This window comes from Xyrauchen texanus, chromosome 25, assembly GCF_025860055.1.
Source record: "Xyrauchen texanus isolate HMW12.3.18 chromosome 25, RBS_HiC_50CHRs, whole genome shotgun sequence".
Lineage (NCBI taxonomy): Eukaryota > Metazoa > Chordata > Actinopteri > Cypriniformes > Catostomidae > Xyrauchen > Xyrauchen texanus.
The window spans coordinates 18505976-18518155 of NC_068300.1; the positions used below are offsets into that span (position 1 = coordinate 18505976).

Below are 12180 nucleotides of genomic sequence, written 5' to 3' on the forward strand. Positions count from 1 at the left end.
TCGATGCTGTCATGAGTCATGTAAATGGGTTTCAGGAAGTCAAGTGCAGCCTGAATCTGGTCAATGTGTGCCTCTCTTTGTCTAACCATCTTAAGGGTGAAATTGAGCTCGAACAATAAAAAATAGGCTTGTTCAAGCTCCTGGTGACGTTGCAATCTCTTCTAAATAGTTTATTGTTCTTCACTCTAGAACAAAGGAAAAATAAGCCGTTGTCTTCTAAGCAGCATGAACACCTCCCATACCATGCTAGCTGACTTAAATCTCCAGTCACTTTAAAGTAGAGTTCTTTTAATGGCTTCGGTGGATGGCTGGGATGCAGAGCTAATGTGTGTAATTTGTTAGTATTGTTTGTTGTTATGAAGAGGGTTGTTGAGTTCAGATTGTCTGTTGTATGGAGACTGAATGGTTTACTGCCACTAGACAGAGGGGGCATGTTATTGTCAGTTGCTTCCTATCTAGGACACAGAGTGACCGAATATGGACTGAACCCTGCCTTAGTCACTCTCTCTCACTCTTTTTTTTTCTCTCTGTATTTTAGTCTTTTGGTTTGTACATGGCAAAGAGTGCAATAGAGAAGGACTATGTGTGGATTTATATCTGCAGCCTCTCTGTCTTTCTTTTTTGGGCTAGTTCTCTGTCTTCTGACCATTAAGGGAAACCACAAACATCTATTTTAGCCATAAAGTTCTTTCCTTTTTTGCCCTCATTTCTCGTTGTTTTATTGTGAAATCTATCAAATTGTTATTAGACTGGGGAATCCATGTTTTTTACTGATGTACTACATCATGAAGGATATTAATAATATGGTCATGTTCTATATAAGCAACCTTTTGGTTGTGTGACTGAAACTAATTGCGTGCAAATATACTATGACTGGATGTAGACTGTCACAGTTCCTCTTTTCTCCAAAGAACCTTTTGTTACACATTTTATGTAGGAAAGGTATGTCATAACTTGCAGTCATGTCAAGTAAACAAATGAGGTTTCTTAACTTGAAACTTGTAATATTTCCAAAATGAAAAAGGTCCAAGCATATATATAAACATACACCAAAATGGTGATGGTTCTCATGCTGAGCCTGTGCTCTGCTGGTTCACGGCCAGGGCAATCTGGAAATCTCTTAACCTGGGCGCGCTTTTCCACTAACTTGAGAGCCGAATGGTGACATTACGTTAGTTTTACGTGACTACCTCAAACATAAACAAACATGGCTCATCACTGTGTTTGTGTAGCCTACAGTTGTTGTTTTATTGTACATATTTAAACATACAGAGAAATGCAATCCAACGTTATTACATTACTCAACAAGATTGCCAGAGACGATACTACGCCCAAGATGACAGGTAATTACATTATGTATAAACTTTTTTTAAAGTGGCTTATCTTACTAAGTACTATAAACTGTAAGAGTGGAATCATTTTTAACATTGGTGTAGCAGATGGTTATATTTGTTGTTTGTAGATATAATTATTTACCAAGCTGCAGAGGACATCAGTGATTCTGTGGTTATCTCAAGCAAGACTGAACTGAATTCAATGCACCGGTTAGTTAGCAGGATGGTTGTTGTCCGAACACAAAGTCCAAGACATTGTTGCTCCCTCCACTGGTGGTTTTGCTTGGGTCTCTCATGCTCTCTGTACTCTCTTTAAAGTTTTCAATATGGCAGTCATTAATTGAAGCCGGTGTGCATCATTTCTTGCCGTTTCTCTTCATAGACTTTTTTTCCTTTGCAATCTCTCTAGTTTATCTTGGATCTCTGTAGAAGATCATCTAGCAAGTAGAGTGAACGTTTCCTCCACATTTTTGTGGATAATTGTTGTTATTGAGTGGAAAAACTACTACTTGCTGCAGACGATTGCTACTGTTGTTTGGAAAACTACCTGCTCATGAAACACAATCACACCCCCGATGTAATCGGTTCCTGTGTAGAGTGAACAGCAAGCTTTTGCGACCACGTGGAACCAGATGTAAACGTGAGGAACAGTTTGAGAAGTCACACCTGCCCAGGAACCCGCCTCCAAACCATGACAGTGAAAAAGGGCTATGTGTGAACTTGAGCTAACATCATACATCCACTTAAAATCATCTTGAAACCAGTCGGTCAAAAGAATCACTCAGAAAAGTGTAGTAGTAGGGGTGTAACAGTTCATATTTCTCACGGTTTGGTTTGTATCATGGTTTTTGGGTTGTGGTATGGTTCGATATTTGTTATGTTCCGGGAGAAAATGTTTTATACTGCCAGATATAAAGTAAAAATGTTCTTTGTAGTAAAATCATAGTAATCACAAAATGAAAATGGATACGGTCACTGTTACAATACTATAGTAAAATCAAGGTTACTATATGGCCTCTACAGTATCACTACTTAAAAACATGGTTAATTCTATCAAAACCATGATTTCTGCTAAGAAAACCATGGTGACATCAGTCATACTTGTTATTACCGTCATGGTTACTACAATATTAGTATTCCAGACTCAAGCTTCATAATAACAGCGAAATACCACATTGTTTTTAATTCAGTACAGATGTATGTAGAGTAGCAATATTCACAAATAGCAGTGGTATGTGGCTGAACTTGGTGGTGAAGCGACTGGGGCTGTTCACATAGTTCCAAGTGAACATGTTTGAACATCTTTCCTGACAAAGCATTTAAACAACTCATTGCTTAATCTGAGAAATGCTTATAAGACAGTAAGACGCAACGGCCAATGACCTCCACCAACTGTAAGGGGCTGTTCACACAGAACACTTTTGCAACCATCCATTTGTTTTCTATGTAAATGCATGCTAGAAGTATTTTTGTTTATTCAGAATCTCATGCAGGAGTGCTGTATTTTAGATGATATGTGTAATTAAAAAGAACTTTAAAAGCATATTGAGACACCTGCTTTCTGTTAAACTGTATTTGTTGTGCTGTGTCTAGCCTTTTTTAGTGCAAGAATGTGATAGATCTGAAGTCATCATATTACAGTGAGGATAAATGTTTTTTATTGAAATCAGATGCATTTCTGGTTTGTTTATACGTTTCTCTCAGCTGCATGAAGATATTAATTTGCTTTCTCACATCACTAGCTTTAAATATGCAACTTAACTGGCTAATGAATGCATAAACGTGAACAGCTGGATATAAACTAATGCAAACAGATGGTAATAGATGTAGCAATAGTGGCATTTAAACATTTGGATAAGACTTGGTGTAATTTTGTCACATTGTTCTAACCGCTTGAGGTTAGCTTTAATGTTAGCATCCTCTCAGCCTTTTTGGCAAACATACTGCTGTTCTCTACTAATCCAGCATCTAGTCAACAAATTAATTACTTTATAATGATATGACAACATGTACTGCAGTTTTCTGTATACATACATTTTCATTGCTGATTTTTTAAATCCACATCTGAAGTGTTTCGCTCCATGCAGAGTGTAGTCTCATGTGTCAAAACAAACGGCACAAGGCATCAGTGAAGTGATAGTTTTTATTGCGCCTATCGAGGTCACTCTCATTCTGTATAATGACAGTGGACCCTTCCCAGCCGTTCCAACACTAGATGCAACGGGGAAAAAACATCGGTGTGGATTTTTTGCGATTACCGATAGTTTCAGAAATCTGTTATTGGTGATATATCAGTTGACCTCTACACTTTAGTTCTTGTTTCATGTCTGTCCGAACTAGCACCGAGTGCCTGCTTAAAGACAGAAAGGAGTGTGTCTGTGTGCAGTTTCAGGCTCACCTGAGCAAAAGCTTACCGAATCGTGGTTTGCAATTACACCCCTAGTTTTTATACTGAGCACTAAGCTCAGACAGATGGGACATAATCATCTTCATAATATCTATCCATGCATCTTTCCCTCAAACAAAAGCCTAGAGCCTCTTCTCCTGGACCCACTGGGTCTGCTCCCTCAGCGTGGATTTTGTAAGGGAACAGTCCAGGCTGCCCTTGGGCTGTGAATAGTTAATGTTGCATTGCTGTGGTCTTGCAGGGTGGTGAGCCTGAATTATTAACATGCCTTTATTAAATACCATGAGACTTTGCTTGTACCTCCCTTTACTGGCACACTGTGAGCCAGGGTATGTTTAGGGGAAGTGCTTTCACACTACCGCTTGAGTGAAAGTTACTGTTGTTGTATAAGGGAGCCATGCATTGCCAAGGGAATACTCATTAATCTTAAGACAATGCGCAGTTAACAAACAGGATGTAGTCTCATTAATATCACCATACTGTGGAAAGCAATATAATGTTCCGAGTTCAATGTACTATGCAGTAGGGATAGCATAGACTTGTTAGCCTGAGGTCGACTAGTCGCTTTTTATTGGATTTACAAAACGCGCCATGAAAGGGGGCCATGAAATGCTCTTTTATATATATATATATATATATATATATATATATATATATATATATATATATATATATATATATATATATATATAGTTTTATTATCTTCCCTGTGGTCCACTGATAATGTTAGTTAAGTTTTTTTTTGCTTATAAAAAGTCATAATTTTGTAATATGATAATTTTGCACCCTGTCTCTGACCCTCTGTCTGAAATGCTTGGTTTTTGCCTAAACGCCTCCTTAAAACTTAAACGTAAACACCAACTGTTATGGTAGCGCTTTACTGATAAATATTACTGAATCGTCCGATCAGTTAACACTTTATTCATGAATATATATATGACTCCTGCCATCCTACATTTCGGAAACTCCTCAGCGTGTGCGGAGGCCAATGGATATGCACTGAAAGAGCAAAGTAGCTCAAATTTACTTTAAAAATAACAGAAGTACTAGTGCTATGCATAATCATTCAACAATGTATCCACTAGCATTAGTAAGTGAGTTTCAACATGATTGGTACAACTTTGTGTTTTTGGACATCTGACCTGTTTGCTTATCACTTCTTCAAGAACGTGATTCGGCAACTTGGGCTTGACAATATGGATACAAAAATTATATCTCTATAGTTTTCTGCCTATTGATGATATTATCTCGATAATTATGTGTTTGCTCTGAAATGGCTCAAAGTTATTATTTTTTAAATCAGAGTAACCATAATTTCATCCAAACTACCATTGCAGCGAAGTACATTACAAGTACATTCCATTAAAGACAAGGCATTGAATTAAAGAATGAGATATATTAATTTGCATTGATTTGCACTTTTATATTTATATTTTATTTGCAATAATACATAGTAGCTTAATAAAAAAAGAATTATTTACTTTTTATATATTCTTTACTAAAATTGTGATTAAACAAGGTGTGCATAAACTACACTTATTTTTTGGAACCCGATGGCCCATGTTGTTGTTGAAAAGAATCACAGCCCAGGGCCTTGGTCTTTATTGGTCAGAAGATACTTGCAAAAAAGTAAACTAAGGATCAGTTAGCAAAGTTCTGATTTGTGGTGCCATAGTCAATTTCAGTTGTTAGTTGAGTCCATCAATGACTTCTCTCATAAATAATATTTAAAGAAGGGCTTCAGGAGAAACGTGTGAACTTGTCAAATTACCGTAGAAGTCAAGAGTTTTCCTCATTCATCAGTTTGCTGCTGTTTCCAAACCTCAGCCTTGTTTACAACCTTTATTCAAAGCACCTGAGACACTCCTGTTTTTGTATCCCTCCAGTGTGTGTTTCTTCCAGGGAAAAGCATTTCACACACACTCAGATTGTGAGAACCTGTTTTCCCTGCATTTGCCCTTTTGTGTTTGCTTGATATGCACACGTCTGCTGGGATTTTTCTCTGTACTTTTCTCTGTGGTGGAGTGAATGCCCTTAAACAAGACCTTCAATTTTAGAAAGAGGGCCCTCCTTTAAGATTTTAAAATCACAGTTTAGACAACCACTGGATTAACTGGAGTTTTCAGCCCTTGATCGCTGACAGGTGAACTGCAGTGGTTGTTTTGCTTGCATTGCTTAACCACGTCATTGTCCTGAAGGCCCAAAGCTAGAGTGAACTAGGAGCGTGGCGTGGCAAGTGCTGACAGCTCCCTTCAGAAGTCCCGTGTCACATTTACTGACATCAGGTTTCAGTCAGAGCGCTCCACCTAATGAAAAGAGCGTTTTCAATTGTTTGTTTTTCTTTAGATGGTTGATCTGTCTGACTGTCTTGATATAGGTGTAGGAGAGGTTCTGGGTCAATTCTCTTTTGGTTTGTAATTTTTCTCTTGTTGATCCTTGCAGGTATTTGCAAGGTATTCACATAACTTAACATTTCTGGTATAATGCACTGAAAATACAGCATAGTTACAGGTTTACTATTGTGTGTTCTTCAATAGCTGTTGTATTCATATTCATAAAATATAAAAAATATAGTACTATCTAATGTTAGCAAATTAGATTTGCCAATCTAAAATGGCTAAACAAATTTTTTTTTTTAATTTCTTAAGCAATGTGAGTATTGTTTGCCAATTCAAAAGTCACCACTATGAAGCTAGAGAGTAGCACTGTCATGATTACTCGATTAAAACAAAAATTCCTCAATTAAAAAAATTCCCGAATCGACAAATCAAAAATAAGGCAGTAGTGAGTCCGCAGACAAGGGTCCGAACACATAACGATAAGAGGTGTCAGTTGTGTGAAAGCCCTTTATTTAGATTTGAAAAACAACGCAGGACCTGACAAAACCGAACGTTACATGCAACAGAACTCAAAAAGATGACCCACCAGACAGACACATGGGTATGATCACTGCGTGTGATTTGTGGTGCTGCGCATCAAGATGTGGGAGAAATGTTGAGCTCTTCATTGCCATGCGGGACACACTGAACTAACAAAAAACATATATTGAATGCACTCTAAACCTATTTATTTACACAGTCGTTTACAATATAAGGCTTTTATGAAGCAACATAAAATAATGTCATGAAAAAGACATCCGTCGGACTTGATGAAAGTTACACACGCAGTGTAAATGTACAGACACTTTCTGTTCAATAAATCTTACTGAATCCAGACAATCTAAGAAAGTTATTTTCTGCTGATTGTGATTTCGATTCAGTTCTATATAAATTAATAACAATTTAAATGTAAATTTGATCTTCCTCCTCATGTAAATTAGATTTCCTGCTTGATTAAATTTGTAATAGTTTGCAATGCCCCATTTCCAATGAATATTTGATAGTTTAAGGCCTCAACTCAGCGTTGGAACCAAGATAACTTTATTTACTGAATAAAGCCACAGGTCTGTATGCTGTCAGTCAAAGCTCAACGTGAACTTGCCATTAAAGCCACACAGCTGTGCGTCTTGCGCCCCGCTGATGCAATATAAATCTTTGGCTTATCTGAGAGAATAATGGCTAGGCTCTGCATATGATATTATTAAATGTTTGCTTAAGAAGGAACTGAATGTAAATATGAGTAAGAGTATTTTACATGGTAGGATACTGTACATGGCAAGCAAAAAGCTTTAGCAATATGTGCAGTATGTAGCACACATGCAACAATACCAGCAACTGCTGCTCAATTGCTAGGCTGTTTTTTTTTTTTAACTGCCTTTGTTGGATGATGTATTGTCCCAGAAATCTAATATAATAGCATAATAATGCAAGTATACCCTTTCAAAGAGCAATGAACTTTTAATTCTTAAGAATATTCAGACATTGGAATTGGAATGTTAAAAAATAAATAAATATCCTAAATAAATAAAACGTAAATAAAAATAAAACCACACAACCAAAACAATAAATAAAATGGACTGTTGGGTTCAGTTAAGAAAAATGTAACTAAATATGAAACATTTGGCACAGGGGTATAGAGAGTCATTCATTCCTTAACAGGCAATATACTGCCAATACAGTTTCTCAATGGTTACGACCTTTAACAAAAAGTGCAATATTAGCTATAAGTTAGATATAAGTAACAACAACAAGAAGAAAAAAGTGACATGTTTGTCAAAGTCAGTTTAGGACTCCTCCTTTTAGAGTGTCTCTGGACATAACACAAAGGGGCTTGTGTGGAGATTTCCCATCTACAGTTTATTCCCTGACCTTTTCTCAGTAAAGTGGGGTGAAAGTGTACTTATTGGGATAGAAGAAACACATCAGATATAGTTTCCACTAACAACTGAACTCAAGTGGACAACAGAGCTCTCTTGTGGCCAGATCACACAATTGCATTTATAAAAATAAAACGTACTACAAATACAACATACTATATTAACATAAAAAAAGGAAATCTGACCAAGATGTTGAGGTATTGTGCCTTATGAAAATGATCACATGTATATGCTATAAAATCAGAGTTATAAGCACACATTTGCTCAAAAACACAAAACCCTCCTTAAAATAACAGTCAGGTGTTCATATGAACAAAGGCACAGATATATCAACAGGTCATGTCTGCTGCCAAATCTGTATTTTAATTGTTAGACAGATTCTGAGCAAGGAAAACCAACATGTTTACCTTTTGGGGCTTAAGGCAGGATCTCTCTGGGGTTACAATGTTTCCTGCTGTGCTCAACATTCTCTCTGAGCTAGTGGTTGTTGCACAAATGCACATGCATTTTTGGGCTAACTTGGCTATTAGTGGAAATCTTCTATCACGCCACAACATCAAGGGATCAGATGATGCATTAAGTGCTTCTTCCTGGAGGAACTCGGTCCGATCTGCATCAGCCTGAATTCTTTTTGGTACCAAAACAGCCTGGGTCTGACTATTTGTGAGAACTCATCCTCTTGGTCTTGGGTGCTGGAGGTTCAGATCCATCATATAGCCCTGCAGTTTTCCGCAGCTCTCACAACTGGCACTTTTGTCCACTACGTTCTTCCTCATTCATGTCTAGTAGCTTTTGCAAGAGCTGATGTTTGACATCATCCAAGACCTATGAATCCTCCATGCTACCACGATACCTCAGATCCAAGATGGTGGCCTTTCTCAGGACTCAGGAGATCTTGGATTTCAGGTGGTTTGTATTTCTCTGTCAATACCCTGCACAAGTTTTGTTTCCTTTATCTTTGCTGTCAGGGAAGTGTCATTGGGGTCTGGTAATAAAAGTTCACTTTTAATAAGTTCCGGGCTTTACTGAGGACACAGTTATGTATTTTCCTCCTGAGAGAACATCCGTGAAATCAGCCACTGGATTGCTCCAGCACCCTCTCTATCATTTTTTGCTTGGTGCCCCATCGTGTGGTGACATCCTGAGGGAAAGGTAACATTTGTTCTTTTTGATTAGTTAGTCTATGTCAACGTTATTCAACAAATGCTACTTTTTAAATATCCATTATTTATCACAAATAATTGTACATGGTTATATTATAATATAACCAGTGATCTAATACATATATACATGCTCATGATAGTATGTACATTACAGGTCCCAAAGTAAGTTAGAAATAAGTTATAAGTTAAAAATAACAACCCTTTAAATAACTTTAAATTAACCTTTTAAATATTTTTTGTTGCATATTAACACAATTTATCCATCACTCACCAGTTTATCCATCAATTTATCCATCACTCACTCATCTTGGGGGAGATTGGTTTCAGTCTGTGCCTTCCTCAGGTCTCTCTTCAGCCAGCTCATGTTGAAGGTGTTGACAAGAATCCAACAAAGTCTCATGGCACATGCTGTGTGATCCTTGTCACGGTCCAAAACATGGGAAACCGCCAAATAGAGGTTGTGACAAAAGCAATTGAGATATGGCCAGCCAAGGTTGCATATTGCAGCCACAATATTAGCACCATTGACTTTAGTTGTACAGGCCATTTTGCACTGATCCAATACCCACCAGTCTGCTAAAGCAGACAAAAGCCTTCATGTATGTATGTCAGCAGTATGGTTTTGGGGTATGTATCTGGTCTCTAAACACTTTGACTGCAGAGTCAAGTCAGCAGTTATGTAATGTATGGCCAAGCTCATTTATGGGGTCATATTTGTACCACCGATATATCACAAGCCAATATCATAAGTCTGATAACTTAAAGCACCACGAATTAACATTTATTTGACACAATATTAACTCAAAAACATTTTAAAACAGAAAATGGTTATCTTATGCCATTTTATCTCAAAATGACCAATTAATGTCCGATTAATCTGGCAGACTAATATATTGGTCTATCACTAGTGTTCTGTTAGAACATGACCTGGTCAAGTGTGAGTCATAATACTCTTGTTTTTTAACTGAATTTAGCCCATGAGACATGATGAACAGTGTTAAGAAACAGTCCGCTTGGAAAAAGTAACATCACTAATGTTTCAACAAAAGTTCAGCTCTAATCCTCCCTTGCAGCTCTTCCTTCTCTTCCTTGTTTCCTTACTCTCCCTGTTCTCTGTGTCATTGTTCTGGAATCGGGCATGTTGAGTCAGATTATGGGCATTTGATTGTTGGTGGAGGGTGTCGCCACTGTTAAGCATTCTAACAGACGCTCTATGCATTCTTCTTTCAAATGCAAATATGCAGACCTCATGAGCCATATAGGGACTTGAAGATGTTTTCACTTTAAGAGTTAGTTCACCTCCAAAGGAAAATTGTCCCATCATTTGCTTACCCGAATGCCATTTAATATGTGTATGACTTTCTTTCTTCTGAAGAACAAAAGCTAAGTTTTTGAGAAGAATATCTCATCTCTGTAGGTCCATACAATGCAAGTGAATGGTGAACAGAATTCCAAAAGCTATGAAAAGCATAAAAATAATCCCTCAGACTCCAGTGTTTTAATCAATGTTTTCTGAAGTGCTCCAGTTGGTTTTGGGTGAGAACAGACCAAAATGTAACTACTTTTCATCTTGACAGTAGTCTCCTTGGCGATCATAATTTTAAGCTCAAAAATCGCATGTGATGATATCGCATTTGAGGTGTGAAACACAATTTTTCCTGAATGCTTCCTGGACAGCAGCTGAGCACCACTCCTCAATAGTCAGTCCACCTCTGTGCTAAAACAAGAGTTTAAATTTTGCTGGTTGTGTGTGGCTTTAAAAGGAAACAACTGTCCGATTGTAAAATTTGAAAAAGTAATGGATATACAAGCATAAGAACTACACTGATCTTCTTCACTGTGTCTGATATCAACATGCAGAGACACATGACAAGCACCCACATATGAAGCTTAGATTACTAAAACAATTATGGAAAATTCTGCTCGAAATATTGCATTTGTTCTTCGATACATTTTTCTGCTCCATCTGGGAAAAACAGTGCACTGTTTTGTTTTGCACTTTCTTTGTCTTTTTTGTGGTTTAATATAGGTCTGGGCGGTATATTGACTTTTAAAGATATATCGATATATTTTCAAATGAGATAAAGGATGGGATTTGCATCACTCCTCTCTCACACTCTCCGTGTAACCCCACTCTCCATCTGTGTCTGCGTCTTCATGCAAACCTGGCCCCACTGGCTTATAAGTTCTCCTGCAACATGGAGGGAGACACCGCGCCGGTCCATACTTCTGAAGAAAACTCACCCTGTGTCACAATCAGCTCCCTACATTGTGAATCAGTATATCGTGAACACTAATTTGGGCACCGGCAATGGTACTGAACATTGGGACACTTATTATGACCCAATCATTTGCAACACGTTAGCGAGCTTGCGCATTGTAGCACAGCTGTTATTCATCAGCACCATCGCTGTATAAATGACATTATCATCCGTTTTCGTTGAAGATATTGAAATGTACATTGTTATAGACTTTTTTCACACTCCGGGTTTTGGAACGCGGAAGTATACGTTTGCAGGGTAAACTTCGACAGTGGTGAATGGGAGTGAATTGGAGATCATAGCAAATATTATTTTCACTTAACCATTTGCTCCAAGACCAAAAGAACAAATCCATTATTACATTTTAATGACTTTCAAGAACAGGAAAATAATAGAAAGCAGTGGATTAAGACAGTAAAATTGGAGAAGATGCCAAATTTACTGTCACTTGCTCAGCAGCTGTAATCTAAACCCCCTCACAGCTGTGGTAATTATTTTTTTAATATAAGGGTAATATAACACAAAGCATAATGTTATAAATTTGCCCTCAACATTAAGAAAATATATAATATAAAAAATATTGCGATATTTGCACTGATAAATAAGGCGGAAACAGATAAATGGCATAAAGAAATACAAATATAAAGGAGTGTATTTTGAACTTTCTTTTAACAACTGAAATATTTAAAAGATTGTTTCACTTTCATGGTAATTATGAATGAAAGACATTACAAACAACATCTCTTTTGAAGAGAAAATA

The 12180-nt window shown here is 37.2% G+C and overlaps 2 protein-coding genes across 3 annotated transcripts in view; one reads left to right on the forward strand and one right to left on the reverse strand.

Annotated features, from left to right (window-relative positions):
• The window catches only part of zgc:158263 (ceramide kinase family protein), an 867176-nt gene that overhangs the window by 237113 nt on the left and 617883 nt on the right, over positions 1–12180 (reverse strand). The gene's annotated exons all lie outside the window — the stretch shown is intronic.
• The window catches only part of LOC127618392 (disco-interacting protein 2 homolog B-A-like), an 86466-nt gene that overhangs the window by 9607 nt on the left and 64679 nt on the right, over positions 1–12180 (forward strand). The gene's annotated exons all lie outside the window — the stretch shown is intronic.